The 13,832-nt window shown below is 40.8% G+C and overlaps 1 non-coding gene across 1 annotated transcript; it reads left to right on the plus strand.

Annotated features, from left to right (window-relative positions):
• Positions 1–12,928: 12,928 nt before the first annotated feature.
• On the plus strand, positions 12,929–13,035 carry LOC127132926 (small nucleolar RNA R71). The gene has a single exon (XR_007806930.1). It is a non-coding gene; the product is annotated as a small nucleolar RNA R71 (small nucleolar RNA).
• The last annotated feature ends 797 nt before the right edge of the window (positions 13,036–13,832 follow it).

Below are 13,832 nucleotides of genomic sequence, written 5' to 3' on the forward strand. Positions count from 1 at the left end.
ACAGTTGATGGGTACTCCACGAAGCATGCTAAGGGACATGAGTGACCTAGATGGAATTTTCCCATCCTGCGTAACAGGATAAATGTCTATGGGCCCAATATTGAACTGGACAAGGATGACACGGTCTATACCTTGTGTTCAATATAGACATAAGGGCAAAAGGGTAATTGTATACATAAGTATTATCACAAAAGGATTTGTCAGATCACATGACATTTTCGTGTCTTGGGTAGCAGTGATGTGTTGCTAGATATCGCTCACTGTTTATTGTGTTAAATATGTGGTTTAATATGATTGCCAATGCCGCGAAAACCTACAGGGTCACACACAAAAGGACGGATTGATGAGAGATAGAGTAACTAAGGAACACTGTAAGGTACGACGCACTTAAGTGAATTGTAGAACATCATAAGGTACGATGTACTTAAGTAGAATACAAAATATGGTAAGGTACCACACACTTAAGTGATTTTGGCATATTATAAGATATGGGCCACATACACTTAAGTGGGTTTTTTAGCTTGCATCCCACACAAGTGGTTCTATATATAGAACCCTTATGCAAAAGCATTTGTGTAGTTGCAATTTCGTTTCTCTCTCTCTCTCTCTCTTTCACACAGACACACACACACAGACACACACTCAAAGCCTTCATTCGTAGCAGCTAGCACTAAGATTGATGGAATCCGTTCGTGTGGACTGAGTAGAGGTGTTGTCATTGTTCAACGTTCGTGATTGCTTCGTAGATCTGCATCAAAGGTTTCAATCGTCACAAGAGGTAACGATTCTATCACTGATCATGCCCATTCGTAAGGATCACTAAAGGAGAAACTTTTTTAAATTCCGCTGCGTTTTGGATCGCCCTTCTCCTTCAGTGGTATCAGAGCCACTTACGTATCCATGCATTTGATAGCTGTTTATTTTCTGTATTAATACGATTAAAAGACAAAATGAATCAAAGAATAAACGAGTAATTAAATTTGGCATCATGTGTGTATGATTTGGATGATTGATGTTACTATGCTTCGGAATCTGACGTTAGTATGGTGAAGCAGCGATACATCGATCATCCATAGGTTACACAATTGAGATCGATCAAGTTATATATATGATATAAGTAATCCTGATGCAAAATACGGTATATATGATATACTGTTTCTGTTTCATTCATTCAAACACTTAATGGTTGTTTTCCTTTGAGCGATCAATGGTCATTTGCTTCTTGATCCGACATTAGTATAGTGAAGCAATGACGTGTTGATCAACCATAAGTTAATGACGGCACAAGGGTTGTGCTATCAAAGAGTTATGCGATTAGGGTTGTGATTGCGCAAGAGTTGTACTTTAAAGTATCAAGTGTTGATGTGAAAAAAGATGTCGATTTCAAATGAATTGTTCATTAAAATTTTGAGTTGGGGAACTGCCCCTGCAACCCCGCAGGGGGTGATGCCGCTGACCGGGCAGCGGAACCCCCGGCTAACTCTGCGTAGTGTGATCGGTCACCGAAATTTAATTTGGTTTTAATTAATTAATAGAATTTAAATTAATAATAATAATGTGTTTGATATTATTGTCTTGTGGTGATCGATTATGACCTTAGTTTTCCTTTATTTTGTTTTGGGATTTTAAAATACGACCTACGTGTCACGCCTCTCTTTTAATCTCTTAATGTAACTTCTTTTCTCATCTCACTGCCTCGTATGTAAAACGAGTTTCTTTTATGTAATGTAATGTTATGAATAAAGAGAAGAATTCAATATCAAAGGAGGACAACCTTGAAGATCTTGCTTGGAGAAGCTTAGATCGTTATTAGGTTAGCTTAGGTTCTCTCATTGGCTTGGGAGAACAATTGTGCTAGGGGCCATAACTGTTTCATTATGTATATTGATGCATGTGAGAGACGATTTATATGATAAATAAGCCGGTGAGATCAGAATAATTGCAAATTCCCTCAAATTAAATATTAAGTTTATGCTTTCCAAGTTTTAGCACTCATTGATGCTTGATCTGGCTATATATAAAATATAGTCTATCGGGTACTTGACTGCAAGTGCACAGTCCAGTCGCTTTAGTTTTAAAAGATATCGATCCCACAGGGACCTATGGTCAAACTAGTGTTACTAACGTCACTATGTTTAGCTAAGGGAATTGATTAGTAGAAGTTCGGGGGCAAAATAGTAAATCTAAGGGAAATTTAGTTTTAAGAAATAATTGATGGAAGGAATCAGTATGCAGCGCATTAACTGTCAGGGATTCGATAAGTCACCGGTGAATAGTTTAATTGCCAAATATCTCTCAGTAGAAAATATTTATTTAAAAAGCTTTGTCTCACACTCTCGTGATTGTTGATTCGGCCTATAGCTTTAAGTCAGAATGTACGCTCTCGCTGTCCCATTTGAAGTTAAAATTACTTTTTGAAAATAAATAAGTTCTAATTGCTTTTAAAGTGCTCTCGCTGTTTTTAAACCCAACGCCTAATTTTTACTATCTAGCTTGAGCCTCACGCTCTCGCGATTGTTGGTTCTCACCTTAGTTAATTTCCAACTCTCGTGGCAAAACCGTATTAAATAGCTTTTCACGCTTTTGTGATAAAGTTAATTAAATTTAAATTAAAAACTTCAGCCTAAAAGATTGTTTAAGAAAAAGGGTTTTCACCGATTATTATTAAATCCCATCAAATTAAATTGCTACATACCGATACCGGTAATTTAGCCGGACATGTTAAATAAAGCAAACACAGTGCATAAACAAATCGACATTGCGGCAAACATAATTATAATAATAATTGGGCAATAATAATAATAATTCAATAAAAACATGGGGATCAAAGTAACAGAGTATAGCGATTCTTGGAGTACTTGAGCAGTCCTCCACAAGTCGGTAGGCTTTGCTTCTTCAATACAAATTACTTACTAAAATTAAATAAAGTGTAGTAGTTCCCCAGTGTAGGAAACTACTCCTATGGCTAACTGGAAAACGGGAAGGAAAAGGGAAAAATGGAATTCTAAAAAGAATGGCGAATAAAATAAGGCAACGGAAACAAGGTTGCTGAAAAGAAAATAAACTAAAAGCTAGGAAGTTGTAAAACTAAATTGCAGAGCGTAAGTGTAAATGTAGGCGTCCCCAATTTTTCCCATTTTGGTCCTTTATATAGTGCTCCTTTAGGTCTTGCTGGTTGAGATATTCACGGAAGACTTGGTTTGAATGAGGAATTCGTGGGAGTAAGTTTGTTGGAGGGAATTTAGGCACGTTTGGGTACCTGTGATTGACTGTTTCAAAGCGTATATTGTGGCCGCGTGACGCTCGTCATGGGCCTGTGACGGTCGTCACAGTCTTGGTCGTGATGAGCGTCATGAATCTGTGACGGTCGTCACATCAACAAATTCTGCATATTCTGTTTTCTGCTTTTTGTTGTGCTTTCTCATCTGTTTCTTCTTCTTTTTCTTCCTTTTCTTCATTTTGCTCATTAATGCATGGAGATTTAAATACCTGCAAAAACAACACGAATACTTGCGCAATAATCAGGATATTAATTAAAATGGTATGATCTTTGAGTGTAAATCAAGGCAATTATCTGATATGTTTTCGCGTTATCAAACTCCCCTAAACTTGAATCTTTGCTTGTCCTCAAGCAAATACAATTTGGAAACAAAGTTAAACGCGAATACATTACCGATTTGTACGTGGTTGTCAGGCGGATTGTTAAGATGACCGATATTCAAGTAGAACACTAAAGATACTGTGACGACACGAGCTTTCAGCTTTAGCGTAGATCTCTCCTTTGCACAAGCCGGTTCGAATCATGCTATTATAGCTCAACCTAGTGTGTCTGTTTTTATTTCACCCGGTTTCATTCTAACGCAATCATATTAAGCCCTTTGCCTCCGCACGCATTTAGTGAAGTAGCCGGTTAGTGACTTTGATCCTTTTCTTAGCATGGGGGTCTGGTAACCAGTGTGGTACCCCTTTTTATATCCCCTTTTCGAAGGTTGTGGGGGATCGAGCCGTAGTTCGCCCTACCGAGTCCAGTACCAGGTACCTCTGGACCAACCAACTGGGGTTTCTGTTCCTTCCTTTTGCATATGTTTGCAACCTTTTGTATGGTTCGTTTATTAATTTCTTGATAGCAACAGTATGAAGGAATTTCTTAATTTGTAGGCATCAAACACTTATATTCATCGGCTCTCCACGTGGTTTGCGCTTGAGACGGTGCTGACTGCTAGTATAAACTACTAGGGGTTACTCTAGAATGGAGACTTAAGGTGTCAGTATAATGGTTATTCAAATTGATCTCGTAGAAGTGAGGGATCTAGGGTGTCGAAAAGGTATCCATTTTGTTAGATCTTTCTCAGTTTTCCTAACAGAGCCTCCGCAAGACAACCTATGTACTCGTAGGGTATGCATTTATTCTTTAAGGAAAAAAAATTTTGTTATGCCAAAAAATGTTAAAATGATTGATAAGGACAAGCAAATATTTTTGTATTGGCTGAAAATATTAGCAATAGAAACAAGTAGAGGAGTGATAAGGATTTCCTCCCACATTTAAACGATGCATTGTCCTCAATGCGACAGTATACAGAAATAAAAAAGGGAAAGAAACAAAAATCACTGCTCATCGTTACGCGGCTGGCTTCTGTGTGGTCTGGCTCTTGCTCTTGCGCGCTCACCTCTTCCTCGCTGGGTAGGATCCAATCCTACATGCTGAGCGTACTCCTGGATGGCATCTACGCGATAAGTCAGGGAACTCATCTGGTCTGAAAGTTTCGCCATCCCCTGATCATGCCAGTTAGCATAATCGTGCTGATCCCGCTGTATTTGCTGGATCACTTGCATCATTTCCGTTTGGCGGTCTTCCATTCTTTGGTTATGTCGCAACATCTCGGCGTAGATGTTTTCCATAAAGGCGGGTCTTCATTCGCTTCTCTGCTGTCCTCGGGAAGAAGTCTCTGTAGCGTGCTCTTGAGGTGGTTGAGGCATGCCTCTGTCAAGCTCCTCCTCGACTTCATCTACACCATTACCAGGATTTCCATCATTTGGCTCGGGGGAATCCAGATCAAAAATCCAATTTTCCATTTCTCTTGGATCTGTGCGGTTCCTGTTGGGCATGATGATGCTTCTAACTACATTGTTCTGACAACAGGATGATACTTCCCGTTATCTCTTGCTTTGATCAGGTGCGAAGCATGACAGTAGTCGATGTCGAGGAATTCTACTTCCAGGGCTGGTAAGTTGGCTAGCCTATCTCCCAGGTTCAAGCCTAATTCTATGGAGGTGATGATTCCCCCATAATAAAACGCCTGGCTGCCTCTCATGCAAGCAGCCTGGATGTTGGCTAGTAGAAAAGGAGTAACATTGAATGCAATTTGGGCAAACACATAGTGAAGAAGGAAAAGTTCCTTGGAGTTTACCTTGTGGTTGCTGACTCTTCCAAAAACTGTGTGCCCCAGGACTCGGTGAAAGTATCTAATGGATGGGTTGTGGATATATGTTGCGTTAAACGTATCCCAGCTCGTGGCGTTCATGTTGGTGAGGTTGTGCCAAACTGGGAATGCTATCTCTGACCATCCTTCTGTGATGCAGCAGTGGATTCCTTCTCAATGTTGGAAACCAAGCATTCTTGCTATCTAGGTTTGATTTAGAGAATACTCGGCGCCGAACATTCTAAATGTGGCGACTCCGGTTAGATATTGGGTAGCGCCAGGGGATGTGATATAAGAGTAGGAACTTAGAAATTCCAGGGTCAGCGCTTCGTAGGTTGGTTGCGGCATGGTACATAGTTGCGTCAAGCTGGAGTTAGCTAGCATCCACTCCACGCCCTCCAAAAGTCCTAATTCCCTCAGGCATTCATGATCAACATACCTCGTAGCTTAAACGGAGCGTTGGTAGAACTTGAGGTAGTTGCTTCTTTGGCGTTCGCCGGCTTCTCCATTCCGGAATACGACGGTTGATAGGTCAGGAGTGGCTCTTTCTTGACGGGCCATGGATGAGTTGTATGAAACTTTTGGTATTGGTGGGTGAGATGGAATATTTGTGAGTTACACGCTTGAAGAAAATGTAAAGAATTTAATAGATGAAGAGCATAATGGTAATGAGAGTGGTAATTGATGAGGAAGAAGAGAGAAAGAGCACCTGCATTTATAGGCGAGCTCTCTGGAATTCGTGACGGTCGTCACAGGGGTGTGACAGTCGTCACGCGCAACGGATGCGTAACGGTCGTCTGCAACGGTCAGATGCTTGTAACGGTCATTTGCATGCCGTGTGACGATCATGGCAGATCCGTGACGGTCGTCACGTCTGTGAGACGGGCGTCACCCTATATGTGACGGTCGTCACACTCTGATTTTTCAATTTTTAACACAGGTTACAGCAACATATGATAACAACATAATAATGGTATTGAATTTTAACAACGTAAATGCAAAAGTAAATAAATAGATGAATAGCCATAAATAAATGAATAGCACTTGAATTAGTAAATTGAAATTAAATGTAACATAGGAAAAAAAATAGTAATGATAACATAGCAAACAAAAGCAATAAAGCAAAATGAAGTAAATGTGGTCCCTCCCCACACAAAACAAAGCAGTGTCCTCATTGCTTAGTGCGAGTAGGAGAAATCAGTGGTCAGTAGTATTAGCCATGGTTTTGTCCTAATGCAGCGACAACTTCGTTCAGATGATGAAACTGCTCAACGGCTATATCCATCAGGCCTAGGACATCGAAGCGTATGAGCTTTATCTCTTCTTTCACAATTGTGATGTCAGCTTGAAAACCATTCAGACAGGTGATGAGCATGGCATGATTATCAGCGTATGATGGAGGGACCGGTTCATCAATGTTATAATAGTTGGGAGGTGTTTTAGGGTCAGATTCTTCCATATGGATAGGGTCATTGATACACTCATATTTAGGAGGAGTCGCGGGAGGTTAAGGTGGATCAATAGGGTGTTCCTTTAAGTCATAAAGCCAGTTATCGCGGTTGTGAACACTCGTTTTCTCATGGTTAGGCAAGGTAAAGAGTCGAACCACTTCGTTACTGATTAGATAATCAAAGGTATTCGTCCCAATGTTTCCTATGATTCTGCGGTTAAAGCAAAATTCGATATCCATTGGTCGGATGTTTCCAAAAGGTACAAGCTCATAAAGTGGGCGTACAAGTCCGATGGCGTCTGATATCATGGTTACTAGGCCACCTATGATTATTGGGGTACGGTTGTTCTTAGCAAGATGGACAAATATTTCCATCATGAATGTCACGATATTGACATGTCGACCTTGATCGACACATAGCAAGATGAAGAGCTCATCGCGGGACACTAAGGTGTTATTCTCTTCCTTACCAAATAAGATGTGGGCTAGAATTTTATGAAAGTATCGGATAGCAGGGTTATAGATCTTTTGTGAGTGCATCTCATTCGGGTTTGGGTTGGATTCTCCAGTTATGCTACCTCAAAAGTCATCTAGGTCGATGTCAGCGATTAGGTCCTCCTAGCGGGTAGTAAAAACGAAAGGGCCACTAGGGAATCCTAGGAGGTCAGCAAGGTCTCGACGGGTGTAGGTGAAGTCCATGCTAAATAACCTAAAGGATATCAACCCTTTGTTAAGTCTGTAACCATGCTCAGGGATGTATACAAGGGAGCTAAGGAATTCTAAGGTTAGTTCACGGTACGTGACAAACCGTCTCTTAATGGCTGCGTTCTCCCACCCAAGCTGGTTAAATATAAATAGGATGCTATCTGGGATGCCTAATTTATCCATGGTCGGTCCATCATAGTAGATGGTCAATGCCATATCCTTTCGGGCTAGATAATCATACCGCCTTCGTTGAACTCTGCCTCTGAAAACTGTCTCTATTTGTCGCATGATGAAAGTAATTAACTAACTAGTTAGTAATTTTCCTGTTTATCAGTATCCAATATGTCTAAGTTAGTTACTAGAAGCAACAAGAATGACTCCAAAGAATCAAGAAGAGGGGAGCAAACAAAATAAAGAAGAAAATAATAAAAAAGAAAAATAGTTTGTAATAAAGATAACAAAAAGGAAAAAAAGGGTGGGTTGTCTCCCACTAAGCACTTTGTTTAATGTCGTAAGTTCGACAGTAGCGTCGCAGTGTACTAGGTGTTGGGTTGAGCGGGCAACTCTATGAGTCTGAGACTATTCGAATAGTCTCTATTTTCAATATTATGATAGTGCTTTAAGCGCTTCCCGTTTACTATAAAAGGGTCACTATTCCTACCTTTTATTTCTATCGTACCACTATTGAGGACTTTGGTGATCTCGAAAGGGCCGGAGCACCGAGATTTGACTTTTCCTAAAAAAAATTTAAGTCCTGAATTGAATAGTAACACTACGTCGCCGACTTTAAACTCCTTCCTAGAAATGCATTTGTCATGCCATCTTTTGGTTCGCTCTTTGTAGATCCTGGCATTCTCGTAAGCGTCCAATCTCAGCTCTTCTAATTCGTGGATGTCCAGAATACGTTTCTCGCCTGCGGAAGTGTAGTTTATATTTAGGGTTTTAATTGCCCAATATGCTTTGTGTTCTAATTCTACAGGGAGGTGACACGATTTACCATAAACTAGTTTGAAGGGTGTGGTTCCTATCGGGGTTTTGTATGCCGTCCTGTAGGCCCATAAAGCTTCGTTTAGTTTGGATGACCAGTCTTTTCTGGATATTCCTACGGTCTTCTCAAGAATTTGTTTTATTTCTCGATTCGAGACTTCGACTTGCCCGCTAGTTTGTGGATGATACAATGTTGTTATGCAGTGTCGGACTCCATACTTCAGAAGAAGTTTTCCAAATATATTCGATATGAAGTGGGAACCACCGTCACTAACTACTAGTTTTGGCACACCGAATCTAGGAAAGATAATGTTTTTGAATAACTTGATCACTACTCGTGTGTCATTTGTCGGAGAGGCTACAACCTCGATCCATTTTGAAACATAATCGACAGCAACGAGTATGTATTTATTACCAAAAGAAGCTGGGAATGGTCCCATGAAGTCAATCCCACATACATTAAATACTTCTACTTCTAAGATTCCCGTTTGTGGCATTTCATCGCGTCTTGAGATGTTGCCAGTGCGTTGGCACCGGCCTCATTTTATCACCGTGTTATGGAAGTCTTTCCATAGAGTGGGCCAAAAGAGGCTTGATTGCAGGATCTTAGTGCAGGTCTTCGAGGTACTTGCGTGCCCTCCATAGGGAGCGGAATGGCAATGAGAGATTATATCATCTATTTCGTCCTCCGGAACACATCGACGGAAAATACCGTAAGTACCTCTTTTAAAAAGTAGAGGTTCATCCCAGTAATACTGTTTTAGATTGTGAAAGAACTTCTTCTTTTGTTGGTAAGATAAGTCCGGTGGAAGTACTCATTTAGCTAGGTATTTGACAAAATCAGCATACCATGGCAGAGTCGCATTCGCATGTATTTCTTCCAAGGATTCCTCTATTTCTGTATCGTTTAATGTTAGTTCAGACATATCACTCTCCATTTGGGCTATGAGTCGTTCGTGAGGGAAATCGTCATTAATTGGAATTGGTTCAGGCTTATTCCCTTCGATTCGTGATAAGTGGTCTGCTACTACGTTTTCAGTACCTTTCTTATCTTTTATCTCTAAATCAAATTCTTGTAAGAGCAGGATCCATCTTAAAAGTCTTGGGTTGGCATCCTTCTAGCTTAGCAAATATCTAATAGCGGCGTGGTCGGTATAAATGATAATTTTTGCACCTACTAGGTAGGAACACAATTTGTCCAAAGCGAACACGACGGCTAGAAGTTCTTTTGCAGTGGTGACGTAGTTCATTTGGGCAGGATCTAGTGTTCTGCTCGCATAGTAAATAGCATGAAGCTTCTTATCCTTCCTTTGTCCTAGTACTGCGCTTACTGCGTAATCACTTGCATCGCACATGATTTCAAAAGGTAATCTCCAGTCAGGTGGTTGCATTATGGGTGCGGTGATTAAAGATGTTTTCAGTTGGTTGAATGCTGTTAAGCATTTTTCATCAAAGATGAAATCAGCGTCTTTCATTAATAATCTTGTAAGTGGCTTGGTGATTTTCGAGAAATCCTTAATGAAACGTCGGTAGAAACCGGCGTGTCCTAGAAAGCTTCTTATTTCTCGTACGATTTTCGGAGGTTGAAGGTTCTCTATGATTTCGATCTTAGCTTTGTCTACTTCAATTCCTCTGTCAGATACCACGTGACCTAACACGATTCCTTGTTGAACCATGAAATGGCATTTCTCCCAATTTAAAACGAGGTTTACCTTTACGCATCTCTCGAGTACCATTTCGAGATTTTGTAGACATCCTTCAAAATTCTGCCCACAAACAGAAAAATCGTCCATAAAGACTTCCATGATGTCGGCGAAGATTGCCATCATGCATCTTTGGAATGTTGCGGGAGCGTTACATAAGCCAAATGGCATTCGTCGGTAGGCGAATGTACCACAAGGACATGTGAAGGTAGTCTTTTCTTGGTCGTCAGGATGGATTGGGATTTGAAAGAATCCTGAATAACCGTCTAGATAGCAGAAGTGAGAATGCTTAGCCAATCGTTCAAGCATTTGGTCAATGAAGGGTAGAGGGAAATGATCTTTACGAGTGGCTTTGTTTAGTTTTCTATAGTCAATGCACATTCTACTTCCAGTCACAACTCTTTGTGCTATGGATTCGCCCTTCTCGTTCTTAACAACTGTAACACCCCCTTTCTTGGGTACTACATGAATGGGGCTAACCCATTGACTATCGGAGATCGGGTATATGATTCCAGTATCTAGCAGTTGCTTTACTTCATCCTTGACTATGGTACTTAGGATTGGGTTGATCCTTCTCTGGTGTTCTCTAGAGGTTTTACAATCTTCCTCCACCATAATGCGATGCATACAGATAGAAGGACTTATTCGTTTTAGATCGGCGATATTATATCCTAACGCTGTTGGGTATTTTCTTAGAGCATCTAGTAATTTCTCAGTTTCCATCTGTCCCAAGTCAGTGTTGACTATTACTGGTCTTTTCAGTTCAGAGTCTAGGAATTCGTATCTTAGGTTCTTTGGTAGTGTTTTTAGTTCCAAGTCAGGTTTCTTTGGGCATGGCATGTGGTCGGGTGTAAGTGCTAAGCATTCGCTTAGACTTTCGTTTTGGTATGGTTCATGCCAATTATCGTCTTCAAAGATTGGAGGGATTTGGATTTTCATTATTTCAGAGTATGTGGTTTCTTGCATCTCCATCTCTCTCACGCACTCGTCTATGACATCAAGCAGATGTCCATGATTATAGCTGGCGCTTGTAAGAATTGGGTCAAGATGAATTCAACCTTTTCCTCTCCAACTTCGAATGTCAGCTTACCTCTCTTTACGTCTATTATGTCTCCGGCGGTAGCCAAGAATGGCCTTCCTAGTATGATAGGTGTATTGGCATCTTCTTTGATGTCCATGATTATGAAGTCTATAGGAATGTAAAATTGTCCTACACGTACGGGGACATTCTCTAATATACCGACATGATATTTGATTGAGCGGTCAACTAATTGAACAGACATCTTGGTCGGTCTTAATTCTCTCATACTGAGCCTTCTACAAAAGGTTAAGGGCATTACACTAATGTTGGCTCCTAGATCGCATAGAGCTTTGTCTATGACGAATTTTCCAATGACACAGGGTATGGAGAAACTACCTGGGTCTTTTAGTTTGGGAGGCATGTTATTCTGGATTATGGCGCTACACTCGGCAGTAAGTGTAACTGTTTCGTCATCCTCAATCTTTTTCTTATTGGATAGGATTTCCTTAAGAAATTTGGCATAGAAGGGAATTTGTGTGATGGCTTCTGTAAAGGGTATCGTAATGTTTAGTTGCTTCAGAAGTTCAACAAATTTCCTAAATTGACTCACAGTTTTAGAACTTTTGAGTCTTTGAGGATACGGAATGGGTGGTTTATAATAAGGTGGAGGCACATAAGGTTTTTCTTTCTCTTCGGCCTCTCGGGTGTTATCTTTTGTTTCCTTTGGTTCATTCACCTAGTCAGTTGAGGTTTTATCTGGTTTTTGGTACATGGCAGGGTTCTGGAGTCTTGGATCTACGGGTCTGTCTACTTCTTTTCCAGTCCTCAGTATAACGACATTTGCATGTCTCTTTGGATTAGGTTGCGGCTGTCCAGCAAATGTTCCAGCTGGAGTGGCTGTAGATGCTTGATGTTGAGCCACTTGTGAAATCTGTGTTTCAAGCATTTTATTGTGGGTGGCTAAGGCATCTACTTTGTTCGCTAGTTGTTTAAGTTGTTCACTAGTATGTATGTTTTGGTTCAAGAAGTCTTTGTTTGTCTGAGCTTGGGTAGCTATGAAGCTTTCCATCATTAATTCGAGATTTGACTTCCTAGGCATCTTAGGAGCATTACTAGCTGGTTTTTGATATCCAGGCGGAACAGCTAATGCTTGGCCAGGTGCATAAAGGGCATTGTTATTCTTATACGAGATATTAGGATGGTTTTTCCAACCTGGGTTTTAGGTATTCGAATAGGGATTTCCTTGTGTGTAATTCACTTGATCGGTTGGGACTCCTGCTAATATTTGACATTCTTGTGCAGTGTGTCCAGGGTTTCCACATAACCACAGTTTGGAGTTACAGCAACCACGGTGGCTGCGGGTGGTATGGTCAAGTTATCTAATTTTTGAACAAGGGCATCTACCTTTGCATGAACATGGTCAAGGCTACTGATTTCATACATTCCACCCTTCGTCTGGGACTTTTCCACTGGAGTTCTTTCACCTCCCCATTGGCAATGGTTTTGTGCCATGTTTTCAATGAGTTGATAGGCTTCGGTGTATGGCTTATCCATAAGTGCACCGCCCGCGACAACGTCTACTGTAAGTCTTGTGTTATATAGAAGCCCATTGTAAAATGTGTGAATGATCACTCAATCTTCGAGACCATGATGTGGACATATCCTTATCATGTCCTTGTATCTCTCCCACGCTTCATAGAGAGATTCTACATCTTTTTTTCTGAATCCGTTGATTTGAGCTCTCAGCATAGCAGTTTTTCTCAGCGGAAAATATTGGGATAAGAAAACGTTCTTCAGCTCTTCCCATGTCGTAACGGAGTTGGATGGCAAGGATTGCAACCAAGCCCAAGCTCTGCCTCTTAGTGAGAAAGGAAAGAGGCACAATCTTATCGCATCTTGAGATACACCATTCGCCTTTACAGTATCTGCGTACTGCACAAACTTGGTCAGGTGTTCATTAGGATCGTCCGTAGGATTTCCAGCAAATTGATGTTGTTGGACGACTGATAGTAGTGAGGGTTTCAGCTCGAAATCATTTCGATTTATAGCGGGGGCAGCAATGCTGTTGTGAGGTTCTTGTTGGGACGGGGTAGCGTAGAATTTAAGAGGACGATTTTGTGGTCCTTCTTCAGCCATGTTTGGTTTTTCTTCTGGTTTAGGAGGAGAGAAAATATCGAGAATATTGTACTTTTGTTGATATTCGTGTATTCGGCGTCTCACGTATAAGAAACGCTCTAATTCAGGGATTGGTGGTGCTAAGTTATTGCCTTGTGAGCGAGTACTTGGCATACAATCAGGGAAAGAAAGGAGAGAAGATTAGTTTTTATTTTTACCTTAGTCTATACCGTGCAACGAAAGAACCTCACTATTCGACTAGAACAGGTCCCCGACAATGGCACCAAAAACTTGATGCTTGATCTGGCTATATATAAAATATAGTCTATCGGGTACTTGACTGCAAGTGCACAGTCCAGTCGCTTTAGTTTTAAAAGATATCGATCCCACAGGGACCTATGGTCAAACTAGTGTTACTAACGTCACTATGT

Source organism: Lathyrus oleraceus, chromosome 3, assembly GCF_024323335.1.
Source record: "Lathyrus oleraceus cultivar Zhongwan6 chromosome 3, CAAS_Psat_ZW6_1.0, whole genome shotgun sequence".
NCBI lineage: Eukaryota > Viridiplantae > Streptophyta > Magnoliopsida > Fabales > Fabaceae > Lathyrus > Lathyrus oleraceus.